This window comes from Schistocerca serialis, unplaced genomic scaffold (genome assembly GCF_023864345.2).
Source record: "Schistocerca serialis cubense isolate TAMUIC-IGC-003099 unplaced genomic scaffold, iqSchSeri2.2 HiC_scaffold_1191, whole genome shotgun sequence".
NCBI classification, from domain to species: domain Eukaryota; kingdom Metazoa; phylum Arthropoda; class Insecta; order Orthoptera; family Acrididae; genus Schistocerca; species Schistocerca serialis.
The window spans coordinates 17,501-30,000 of record NW_026047394.1 but is presented as its reverse complement, the minus strand read 5'-3'; positions in this window follow the sequence as shown (position 1 = coordinate 30,000).

Here is a 12,500-nt window from a genome sequence, read left to right as displayed (position 1 = left end):
GAGGCTGCCCGCCGAGTCATCGGAGGAACTGCGGCGGATCGCTGGCTGGCATCGTTTATGGTTAGAACTAGGGCGGTATCTGATCGCCTTCGAACCTCTAACTTTCGTTCTTGATTAATGAAAACATACTTGGCAAATGCTTTCGCTTCTGTTCGTCTTGCGACGATCCAAGAATTTCACCTCTAACGTCGCAATACGAATGCCCCCGCCTGTCCCTATTAATCATTACCTCGGGTTCCGAAAACCAACAAAATAGAACCGAGGTCCTATTCCATTATTCCATGCACACAGTATTCAGGCGGGCTTGCCTGCTTTAAGCACTCTAATTTGTTCAAAGTAAACGTGCCGGCCCACCGAGACACTCAATAAAGAGCACCCTGGTAGGATTTCAACGGGGTCCGCCTCGGGACGCACGAGCACGCACGAGGCGGTCGCACGCCTTCGGCTCGCCCCACCGGCAGGACGTCCCACGATACATGCCAGTTAAACACCGACGGGCGGTGAACCAACAGCGTGGGACACAAATCCAACTACGAGCTTTTTAACCGCAACAACTTTAATATACGCTATTGGAGCTGGAATTACCGCGGCTGCTGGCACCAGACTTGCCCTCCAATAGATACTCGTTAAAGGATTTAAAGTGTACTCATTCCGATTACGGGGCCTCGGATGAGTCCCGTATCGTTATTTTTCGTCACTACCTCCCCGTGCCGGGAGTGGGTAATTTGCGCGCCTGCTGCCTTCCTTGGATGTGGTAGCCGTTTCTCAGGCTCCCTCTCCGGAATCGAACCCTGATTCCCCGTTACCCGTTACAACCATGGTAGGCGCAGAACCTACCATCGACAGTTGATAAGGCAGACATTTGAAAGATGCGTCGCCGGTACGAGGACCGTGCGATCAGCCCAAAGTTATTCAGAGTCACCAAGGCAAACGGACCGGACGAGCCGACCGATTGGTTTTGATCTAATAAAAGCGTCCCTTCCATCTCTGGTCGGGACTCTGTTTTTTTTTTTTTTTTTTTTAAAAAAAAAAAAAAAAAAATTTCTTTATTCCATTAAATTATTTCTTACATATTAACCCACCACCTAATACATTAGTGGGTCTTAATTCTCTACATTACATTTTTATTGAATATTAGCAGCATTTATACTTCTATTCTAGTGTTAGTAACTTACTTGCTACAGGAACTAAGAGTTAGTTTCTTTGTTGGGTAAGATCTACTTTTACTCTTGCTAACTAATCTAGGAACTACCTCCTGCAGCGTTACAGGCGTGCCAGATGTTTGTATAAACCTACTGTGTGGCCGTGCCCACTGAGCTAATCCCAGTGAGCATGCCCCTGGCACTGGGCTGGCCTTTTGAAGATCGCTGCAGGTTCTGTTAAGATTTTCTGTCTACTATATACTTAAGGTCTAACTATTGCTAAGTCATGATCGGTGCGCAAATGTCGAATCCGGGTGTTGGCGCTCCCTCCCCCTGTTCCGGAGCGTGGCGGATTCCTACCGTCACGGCGATTGGCCAGTCCACGCCCCGGCGGAATGGGATGGGTCGCCTTCAGTCATGTCATGTCCGGTTGTTCAAGTGTTTTCCCTTAAATATTCCCGCAGGACCTTTGCTGATACCTCGCTGGCAAGGCGGTTTACTATGTTGAATGTGGTGGGATCTCTGATTAACTGATACGTATTGTTGTGAGGCAACTGGTTTCTTAGGTCACTGGCTACATCATCGAAGATGGGGCACTCATAGATCACGTGGTCCGGAGTACCCCATTCAGCTCCGCAGTCACACGAGGGGGTAGCCCTTTTCCCGAATCGGCATAGATATGCCGGATACGGTCCATGTCCTGTGAGGAAGTGCAACAGTCCCTTACTTGGCTGGAAATGCGATAGTTGGAAACGTTCTTTAATATTTGGGAGCAGCTGGTAAGTCCTTCGGCCTGTTGTGTCAGCATCCCAGAGTTCTTGCCATAACTCTTCTCCTCTCCTCTTAATGGCAAACTTGTCCCCCACCCGCACTCCCAAGATACTTTCAGTCTTATCTATGTCTCCCCTTTTAACCCAGTACCAGGCTGCCTGTTCCCGGATTTTGATATCCAGGGGACACACCCCCATAAGTACTAGTAGTGCCCCTCCCGGAGATGTTCTGTACGCTCCGATGGAGCGCAAAAGCATGTTGCGTTGCACCCTCCTCACAGACATAGCGGGCACAACCCTCGTGAGCCTGTGTGCCCACACTCCGGAGCCGTAACCCATGATAGAGACAAGAATGGTATTGTGATATAGCTTAATGAGTTCTGGTGGGAGATGAAATCTACTGTGTCCTATTGTGATTAAGTTGTTTAGAGCTTCGAGTGATTTTTGTGTTGCTGATTCTATATGTTTGGCGAAATTCCACCTTTCATCGATTATAACCCCTAAATACCGGGCCTCACGACGCCGAATCACTGGTGAGCCCTCGATTCTTACTGTTGGATTTCTGGCCAATTGGCCTTTCAGTAATAGGTATGTAGACTTGTTAGGCGCAATGGTCATTTTCGTGTTCTGGCACCACTGCGTGAGAATTGATAATGTCCTATTGATTTTGGGTTCGAGGTCCTCGCGACTTCGGCCGCCAACCAGCAGAAGGAGGTCGTCAGCGTAAGCTATCGCCTCTAGCACATCCACACTGTTTTCCAAGCTCTCCAGAAGAGGCTCCATATTTATGTCCCAAAAGAGTGGCCCCAGGACAGAGCCCTGTGGACACCCCTTCGTGACCTTCTTGCCTATTCGCTCGCTAGGGGACGATAGCCAGACCTCTCTTTCCATACAATAGCTCCTGAGACAGCCGTATAGCGGCCCTGGACACTCCTTCTCCCGCAGGCAGGAGAAGAGCGAAGGCCACCACAGGTTGTCAAAGGCGCCACTGATATCCACCATGATGCCAACTATGTACTTGTGCGGAGACGACCCACAGACCTCGGATGCGAGGGCAATTGCGTCACACGCAGATCGCCCCTGCCGAAAACCGAATTGCCTGTCACTCATCCCGCACAGCACTCGGTGTGCTGTCAGTCTGTCAGCCAGTAACTTCTCCAGCAGTTTGCCCAACAGGTCCAACAGACAAATGGGTCTGTAAGATTTTGCTTCTTTAGGGTCTTTGTCTTGCCCCTTTTTGATGATTACAACGTTGGCCTGCTTCCAGATTTTAGGGAATGTTCTAAGGCGCAGGGCCTCATTGTAAATTCTTGCTAAAGGTGTCACTAGTTGAGGAGCGAGGTACTGCACCACCTCCGCGATGATGCCGTCTGGTCCTGGGGCCTTTCCTTTCTTTAGCGATTTAATGTGGGCTGCAACTTCTTCTTCAGAGAAAGGGTACACCATGATGTTATTCTCATAGTCTGCTTGCAGAGCCTGCCTAATTAGGCGTTGTTCTTCTGTGTCCTCTTCCTCTTCATCATCAGGGAGGAGTTGGTGGAGAAGGACCTCAGCAGTTTCCTGCCAAGACCCAGTCATCCGATTTCCATCCCTGATTGTGGAAAGCACCATTGGCGACCTGATTTTTTCCCTTACTATTTTGTAAGGAGTGCCCCAGGGATCAATAGCCAATTGGCTGTGCACATATTTTTTCCAGCTTTCCAGCCTGACTGTTCGCAGTTCTTTCTGAAACTGCTCTTTGGCTTCCCTATATGTTTGCAGCCATCTTTGTTTTTCTTCCCAGACGACACTTCGCTGGTAATACCTCCTCGCCCTCCTGACAGACTGACGCATCTGCCCTAGTTCCGCAGACCATGGTGATGGAGAAGCCGCAACGGCTCTCCTCCTGGTTGGTACAGCAGCCTTTACCGCCCTGGTGAGAGCGCCCACCAGTTCTTCGGCGTGTTTGTTGACGTCATCGTCATCTTCCGGCCATGTCGGAGGGTCAAACTCTCCTGCGAGACGCTCCCAATTGGTCCTGTTATAATTTAGTTGTACTTCCCACCCTATGTCCCAGTGGCGCTCCTGATCTGTGATTGTGAATGTGATCAGGTTGTGATCGCTGGTAGTGTCCCCGTCAGTAACAGTCCAGTTTTGTATATTGGCAGCGATATTGGCTGTCATCATTGTGATGTCAATATTGGTTCCATTCCCTCCCCCCCCTGTGTAGGTGGGGGGGTTTCCAGGTCTGTTGGCAATGAGGAGTTGCAGAGACATAATAGTCTCTTCCAGCTTGCTTCCCCTTTCATCTCGAGTGCCACTGTGCCATAGGGGGGATTTGGCGTTCACGTCCGCCACCACAACTGCCTTTCTGCCCCTCAGCACCGTTGCCACCTGCGTAAGTTGGTCAAGGTACAGGTCAATTTCTGTACCGTACTGAAAGTACATATTTATTAAATATATGACGCCATTTGGTGACTGCAGTTCAATAACATTGCAGTGGTCGTCCGAGAGGTGTGAGAGCACTGTTGCCCTCAGTGCCTTGTTGATTATTATGATGGTGGCTTTCGGATCGTCTCCAAAACTTACTACTTGCCAGCTCATGGCAGCGTAGGCTATGTTCCCCGCAAGAGAGTATGGCTCCTGCAAACAGAGCACGTCAAGACTCCTCTCCTCCACCACTCTCCGAAGTTCCTGCATGACCAGTCTACTATTGTGTGCGTTTAGCTGTCCTATCTTTATTTCTGTAACTATGGGAAATATGTGTGCACATATGATTCTGGGAAGGTTTTTGTCCAGTTGTAAGCTATTCTCCCATTGGATAGGACAGACTGATTATATATTTCCTCTAAATTAAAGGTTTCATTTCTTCTCTCAAACACCTTTCTTACTAGGTCACGCAGGGCGCCGAAGTCAGTGGGGAGATTCATTGTCTTTAGTTGTACCCTGTCTACAGCCTCCATGGCCGAGAAGGTGACCTTGCGCCCGTATCTATGTCCTACCCGCACTAGATGTCGCAGTGCGGTGGTTAGGACAGCCGGCTCCTCCAGGCGGGATAATTGTAGGGAATGCTCGAGATTGGGATATATTCTGACCGGATCAACCACTGTTCTCACAGCTTTTGGTTGTCTCGAGTCAGTATTCACATTGGTGCTATTTATTTGTGTATTTGTACTGGTAACTGTATTGACCTGCACCGGCAGTTCTAGCACAGGACTCCCTTGAACGAATGCCGGTCGGCCCACCGTTACAGGACGCCTGACGCGAGTTGCCTGATTTCCTGGCGCTTGCGATCCCCAGCAGTAGGGAGAGGGGGCTGCCACTTGTTCTTGAGAGTCCGTTTGGACGCACGCATCTTTCATTTTCTTTCTACCATCACTTCCTTCTGCAAGTGCTGCAAGAAATTGTTTGAACAGGGCTGCCCTTGCCGCATCCCTTCTCCTCTTGCATGGGGATTTTCTTTTAGGCATCCTGGGTGCTGTATTTGGCTCAGCCATAATCAGTTCTTGATATTAGCCTCTGCTCAAGCATCCTGTACGTCGGGCAGTTACGACCGGAGGCATTGCAAGTCTTTTTGCCTCTCTTTATACATGGGATACAAATTGCCGGATTTTTGCAGTTTTTCCTGATGTGATTTTCTTCTCCACACCTGGAGCAAGCCGACTTCCTCTCACAGTACTTGTGTACATGATCAAGATCTCCGCAATTATGGCAGCGAGGTACCACCAAGAAGTCCCGCACATTTATGGCGTGGAAGCCAATGTAAATCTTACCCATTGAGGTTAATTTTTTCCACATCTGGCCAGAAACTTCTGCTACGTGATGCACAACGTCTTTGTCTCTTGGCCCTGTTTTGAATTTAAGTTTAAATTCATTTTTGAAGTCCTCAGCACTTATATCGTCAAAATTTTGATTACGAATTGTTTCTTGAAGTTCATTATTTTCAAATGTGACCGGAATGTCGTACATAATTACAAGCGGATTTCTCTTTTTCGGGGGTTCACATTTAACGGCTTTGCACAGTTTTTGGTTGTTGAGTATTTTGTTTCGGTCATCTACTGTTGCCACATCAACTATCACAACATTCTTTGTGGCTTTTACTTTGTTGACTTTAATTTTATCCTTTACAGGATTGATCGTTGTTGTGAATATCTCCTGCACTTTTTTTGTGTCTTGACCGGGTAATGGTCGCAAAAAGACAGCAGTATCTGGTCTTTGTGATACTTTTACAATTGTATCTCTAGTAGTTTGGCTCTTAGGTGTCGTTTGAGCGACTACATTGGCCCATGACTTTATTGGCTGCTTGCGCAGCCTTTCATTCTCTTTCTGCAGTTCTTCAACCCGCCCCTCAAGCTTCGCATGAGCAATAGCCCAGGAGGCGAGTTCATTTTTTAACGTCAAGATCGCAGCCTGGCTGATCTTGCCATTTTTCACATTGGCTTCCAGGTATTGTGTGATCCTGGCATGCCTGTCACTGATACTTTCCTCGGTCTGCCCCGTGCCCCCTGATGGGGAGGGAACAGTAAGCAAAGAAGCCCTCGAAGGCGCACATGACTCGCTTGTCTCTGACTCGGCCATATTGTAGACAAGCGAAAAAAGGATTGGGAGCCCGTCTCTTGCCCCGGACCGGCTCCTCTGGCATGGGGGGGGACTCTTGCAGCTCGCCCACCGACCTCGCCCCTAGGTCAAGGGCACTCCAGAGCTGCAGGGTTCAGCGCGCCGTTGCCAGCGCACTGGTCCCCGTCGAAGGCCTCGTCGTCGACGATTTCACTCGACGCTCCTCGGCAAGTGCACCCCGCACTCCGGAGAGGCGGATGCACCCCTCGCCCTTCGCCGCCTACTAGCCCGAGTTTCCACCTGAAGGCCAAGGACCCACTCCTACTCAGGTGGTGGGTCGGTCCCCCAGTCGTTCGGCGGTCTGGGCCCATCTAACCTAGCCCAGGCGATGTCACCACCTCCTGGGTTTGGCAGAACACGCCCCGGTTACCCAGGGGCGCGGCGAAGCACCCTTGCCGACTCGCGCCGCGATCCCACGCCGACAAACGAGGTCGCCGGCATGCAGAGCACCTGCTGGTCTGTGCCCTGCGAACAGAAAGGGACTGGTGTTCGGTCCCTCGACACAGCTCCCCCTGTGCCACGCACCCTTCGCTTTCGCATCGGGTTGGGTCGCAGCTCTCCCTTTTGACGCAAGGCAGAATGCCGAGCTTGACGTCTGGCACCACGGGAAGGCGGAAAGAGCCACTTGGGAAGGAGAGGCTGTAAGAGACGCTTCACTTCCCCGAGTGAGGACTGCCGCGGCACGCCCGACTGGAAAGCGATACGCCCCAGTGCGAGCCTCCGTGCCTTACGGCGCGCCGGCAACGGGCGGGCCCGCGCCGAAACGCGCCGTCAAGCGACTGACCTCACGCCAGACTCGGGACTCTGTTTGCATGTATTAGCTCTAGAATTACCACAGTTATCCAAGTAACGTGGGTACGATCTAAGGAACCATAACTGATTTAATGAGCCATTCGCGGTTTCACCTTAATGCGGCTTGTACTGAGACATGCATGGCTTAATCTTTGAGACAAGCATATGACTACTGGCAGGATCAACCAGGGAGCTGCGTCAACTAGAGCTGAGCAGCCGGCCGCCCGGGAGTGTGTCCCGGGGGCCCGCGCGAACACGCAAGCGTCCGCTCAATTATTCTGCAAACAGGAGGAGGCTGAGCTCCCCTGCACAACACACCTCGAAACCCTCTCAGGTCCCGGCGGCGCGCAGCGCCGTCCTAAGTACTTGGTCGGGTTCGAGAGAGGCGCAATCGCCCGGAGTTAGGCGAGTAGACGCTTTAGGTGCGACCACCCGTGCTCCCAACTGAGCTTGCCGCTGCCGACAGAGGCCCGGGAGCGTGCTGTCGTGGCATTGCCGGCGGGAGACAACACGCGCCACCTACGGTGACCGGCAGCTCCAACGCCAGCGCCACAGAAGGACAAAAGCCCCACTTGGGTGCCGAAGCGAACTCTCCCAGCACAGCGCACGCGCCAACACGTCCGCACAGCTGCGATACAAACCACCTGCGAGAACCGCTGGGGCGACCGAGCAGCAGACGGCGTCGCGGCGCCGAGCGCCGGGCGGCGGCGCATCCTCAGCGCACACAGTCCTCAATCGGACCAGCACACTGCAGATGGCCACCGCGCTTCGCACCGGGCCCGCGAGGACCTACTTTGGCCGCAAGGCGCCGCGAGCAGGGGGCGCCGGCGCGCAGCTGCGCCGCCTGCCGCGTCCGTCGGCCGGCGCGCCTGCCACTGGCCGCCCCCACCAGCCGGCTGTAGCGCGTGCGCCCACGCACCGCGCTGCCAGCACGCCGGGCGGCCCCCCCTCACCGGCCGGGGACGGTCCCACCCAGCCACCGCCGCGTATCGCCTCACACCCAGATCCCCTTTCGCGTTCGTGGGCATGGTGGGTCCCCTTTCACGTTCGTGGGCATGGTGGGTATCCCTGAAACAACCGGTTAATAGCTCGACCGATCGTCGCCAACACTGATTCACCTCTAGCGAGAACAACCGCACCACAACGGGTTACCTGTTGTTCATTTGCGTAACGTCACCAGCAAACGTAGACGTCCATCGCCATTTGCAACGAGTATTGCATGCCTGTGTCAGGTGTCACAACACACTACGTCTGCCCACATAGACGCAACAACATGTGCACGCCTCGAGAACACGTGGAAGGTAGCCCCCGTACGTATGCGGTGTCCATTGCGCGAACGACTGTCAGCCGGCCTCTGCAGGATGTCGCAGATGTGGAACGCGGTGCAACATGCTATCACGGTGTGTGAGAAGAGACGACTACGTCCGAATACACGCTCCACTACATCAACAGACTGCTCATGCTGATCGCCATCCAGGGCGTCCGTTCCTCCCACACGTCTGAATGGCGTACCACACTGCAATCCAGCTCTTATAGGGAGACGACACGTAGCTGCGTGCACAATATTTGGACTGTATGGTCTGCCGTTGCTAGGCGCAGTCGTCGTACGGTCACACATGTGCCACGATGTATCATTCAGTACATACGGACCAATGTGCAGTACAGTTTGTGGGTTTTGCGTACATCGGCGGACAGGTGACAGGCCGTACCACAACGTAGGCTGAGTACGTCGGCATGCGAAGGGCATTGAACATGCAAACTTCTCAACGACCAGCTTGCGAAGGCAGGGGGGAAGGGGGGGGGGCATGTACGTCCTGCTGCTATCCACATTACAGTGTATAGCAGGAGCATGTGGAAAGTCAGCAACACCTGCAAGGTGTTTAACATGACGCGATACACAGGGGACCGGGCAGTGCGAATAGCGAACTATATTGCGAGGGTTGCGGTTAGGCAACACTACACTAATTTAACGAGTTGCATAACAATTACAGAGCAGGTTCAGCGACAACGTGCGTCAGGTTAAGGCGCAATATAGGTTAGGTTGAGGCACAATATAGGTTAGGTTAAGGCACAACATGGGTTACGTTAAGGCACAAATTGGGTTACGTTAAGGCACAACATGGGTTACGTTAAGGCACAACATGGGTTACGTTAAGGCACAAATTAGGTTACGTTAAGGCACAAATTAGGTTACGTTAAGGCACAAATTAGGTTACGTTAAGGCACAAATTAGGTTACGTTAAGGCACAAATTAGGTTACGTTAAGGCACAAATTAGGTTACGTTAAGGCACAAATTAGGTTACGTTAAGGCACAAATTAGGTTACGTTAAGGCACAAATTAGGTTACGTTAAGGCACAAATTAGGTTACGTTAAGGCACAAATTAGGTTACGTTAAGGCACAAATTAGGTTACGTTAAGGCACAAATTAGGTTACGTTAAGGCACAAATTAGGTTACGTTAAGGCACAAATTAGGTTACGTTAAGGCACAAATTAGGTTACGTTAAGGCACAAATTAGGTTACGTTAAGGCACAAATTAGGTTACGTTAAGGCACAAATTAGGTTACGTTAAGGTACAATATGGGTTAGGTTAAGGTACAATATGGGTTAGGTTAAGGTACAATATGGGTTAGGTTAAGGTACAATATGGGTTAGGTTAAGGTACAATATGGGTTAGGTTAAGGCACAACGTAGGTTAGGTTAAGGCACAACGTAGGTTAGGTTAAGGCACAACATAGGTTAGGTTAAGGCACAACATAGGTTAGGTTAAGGCACAACATAGGTTAGGTTAAGGCACAACATAGGTTAGGTTAAGGCACAACATAGGTTAGGTTAAGGCACAACATAGGTTAGGTTAAGGCACAACATAGGTTAGGTTAAGGCACAACATAGGTTAGGTTAAGGCACAACATAGGTTAGGTTAAGGCACAACATAGGTTAGGTTAAGGCACAACATAGGTTAGGTTAAGGCACAACATAGGTTAGGTTAAGGCACAACGTAGGTTAGGTTAAGGCACAACGTAGGTTAGGTTAAGGCACAACGTAGGTTAGGTTAAGGCACAACGTAGGTTAGGTTAAGGCACAACGTAGGTTAGGTTAAGGCACAACGTAGGTTAGGTTAAGGCACAACGTAGGTTAGGTTAAGGCACAACGTAGGTTAGGTTAAGGCACAACGTAGGTTAGGTTAAGGCACAACATAGGTTAGGTTAAGGCACAACATAGGTTAGGTTAAGGCACAACATAGGTTAGGTTAAGGCACAACATAGGTTAGGTTAAGGCACAACATAGGTTAGGTTAAGGCACAACATAGGTTAGGTTAAGGCACAACATAGGTTAGGTTAAGGCACAACATAGGTTAGGTTAAGGCACAACATAGGTTAGGTTAAGGCACAACATAGGTTAGGTTAAGGCACAACATAGGTTAGGTTAAGGCACAACATAGGTTAGGTTAAGGCACAACGTAGGTTAGGTTAAGGCACAACGTAGGTTAGGTTAAGGCACAACGTAGGTTAGGTTAAGGCACAACGTAGGTTAGGTTAAGGCACAACGTAGGTTAGGTTAAGGCACAACGTAGGTTAGGTTAAGGCACAACGTAGGTTAGGTTAAGGTACAACGTAGGTTAGGTTAAGGTACAACGTAGGTTAGGTTAAGGTACAACGTAGGTTAGGTTAAGGTACAACGTAGGTTAGGTTAAGGTACAACGTAGGTTAGGTTAAGGTACAACGTAGGTTAGGTTAAGGTACAACGTAGGTTAGGTTAAGGTACAACGTAGGTTAGGTTAAGGTACAACGTAGGTTAGGTGAAGGCGCAATGTAGGTTAGGTTAAGGTACGATATACCTTAGGTTAAGGTACAATATCGCTTAGGTTAAGGTACAATATAGCTTAGGTTAAGGTACACGTTGTAGGGAAAGGTGTATTTTGGGGGGGGAGGGGGCGGCAGGTTCGTTGATAGTGATTATCGTAAGTGCATGCCTGCGGGATCATCCGATTTGTCACGTCAGGATGCACTTGTGGCTCATGACAGGCGGCGCTCCGATTCCAAGGTTGTGGCAGATCTGTGTCTTTCATTCCTGCCATTGTTTGTGTACTGTGACAGGAGGCAGTATTGTGATGTTGGGTGCACCCCTGTGTAGGACATGTGTGGGTGTTCGTGGCTTAGCTGAGCAATGGCGGATGTCGGAAGGGTGGGATATTCTGTTTTCTGGGTGGACCTCCCGGTCTGGTTATGATAGTGTGGATTGTGTAATGTGGCGGAGAGGATGCACCGGATGTTCTTCCATGCTGGTGGTTAGATATTGTGTGTGTGCCTGTTAGAGGCAGAGAGTAGTGTGTGATAGTGTCTGGCTGACGTGTGGTTCTCATTGTGTGCAGAGTCTTTCAGCATGTATAGGGACGGTTGTATATATTATCTGTATTCTGATGGCTCTGCATCTATTACTAATCAGTGCCGTGTATACGGTTACTCTGGTTCCAGTCGAAACTGTTCTATCTCTGTACATTAGTGACACTGCGGCTCCACTATGTTGCCGCCCCTGTCGGCCGTTTCCCCCAGTGTGTGGCTAATGATTATCAGCAATCAGTCTATTAGTCAATACCGGTAGTGTGACGACGTGAAATGTCCGGGATGGGGGAAGCTACACGCTTCCCGTGGGTCAGGGCCTAGAAAGACTCTTCCCACGCAGGAGGCTCGGACTGTCATTACTCTTCCGAGAAATATATTTGCCCAGCGTTTTTTGCGACTGCGAGTGCGACGCGTACGAGTACCGACATGGATGGGGCGCTTCCTAGCTGATCGCTCAGCATCGGAGAAATATATTTGCCCAACGTTTTTTGCGACTGCGAGTGCAACGCCCAAGGGTACCGACGTGGATGGGGCGCTTCCTAGCTGATCGCTCGGCATGGGAATCCGTACAGTGAGCAATGCGATCGCGTCTGTAGCTTGTACGTGGTACAGCTCGCAGCTCATGTATAGGGACAGCGGGAATGTCGCATATTGGACATAACTCTTCATGAAACGCAAGTTATAGGTGTGGATTGCACATTACGACTGCGGGAAACTTCCGCCGTTCATCCGCTGGCGTTGCGAGTTTGGCGGTTGGGGTGGGGCACGAGCGGGTGCGGGTGGTGTGATTGCCGGTCCACGACTTCGTGCGGCAGAGGCACTGGCGTTTGGGTGCTGTGGTCGACACAGGCTGCAT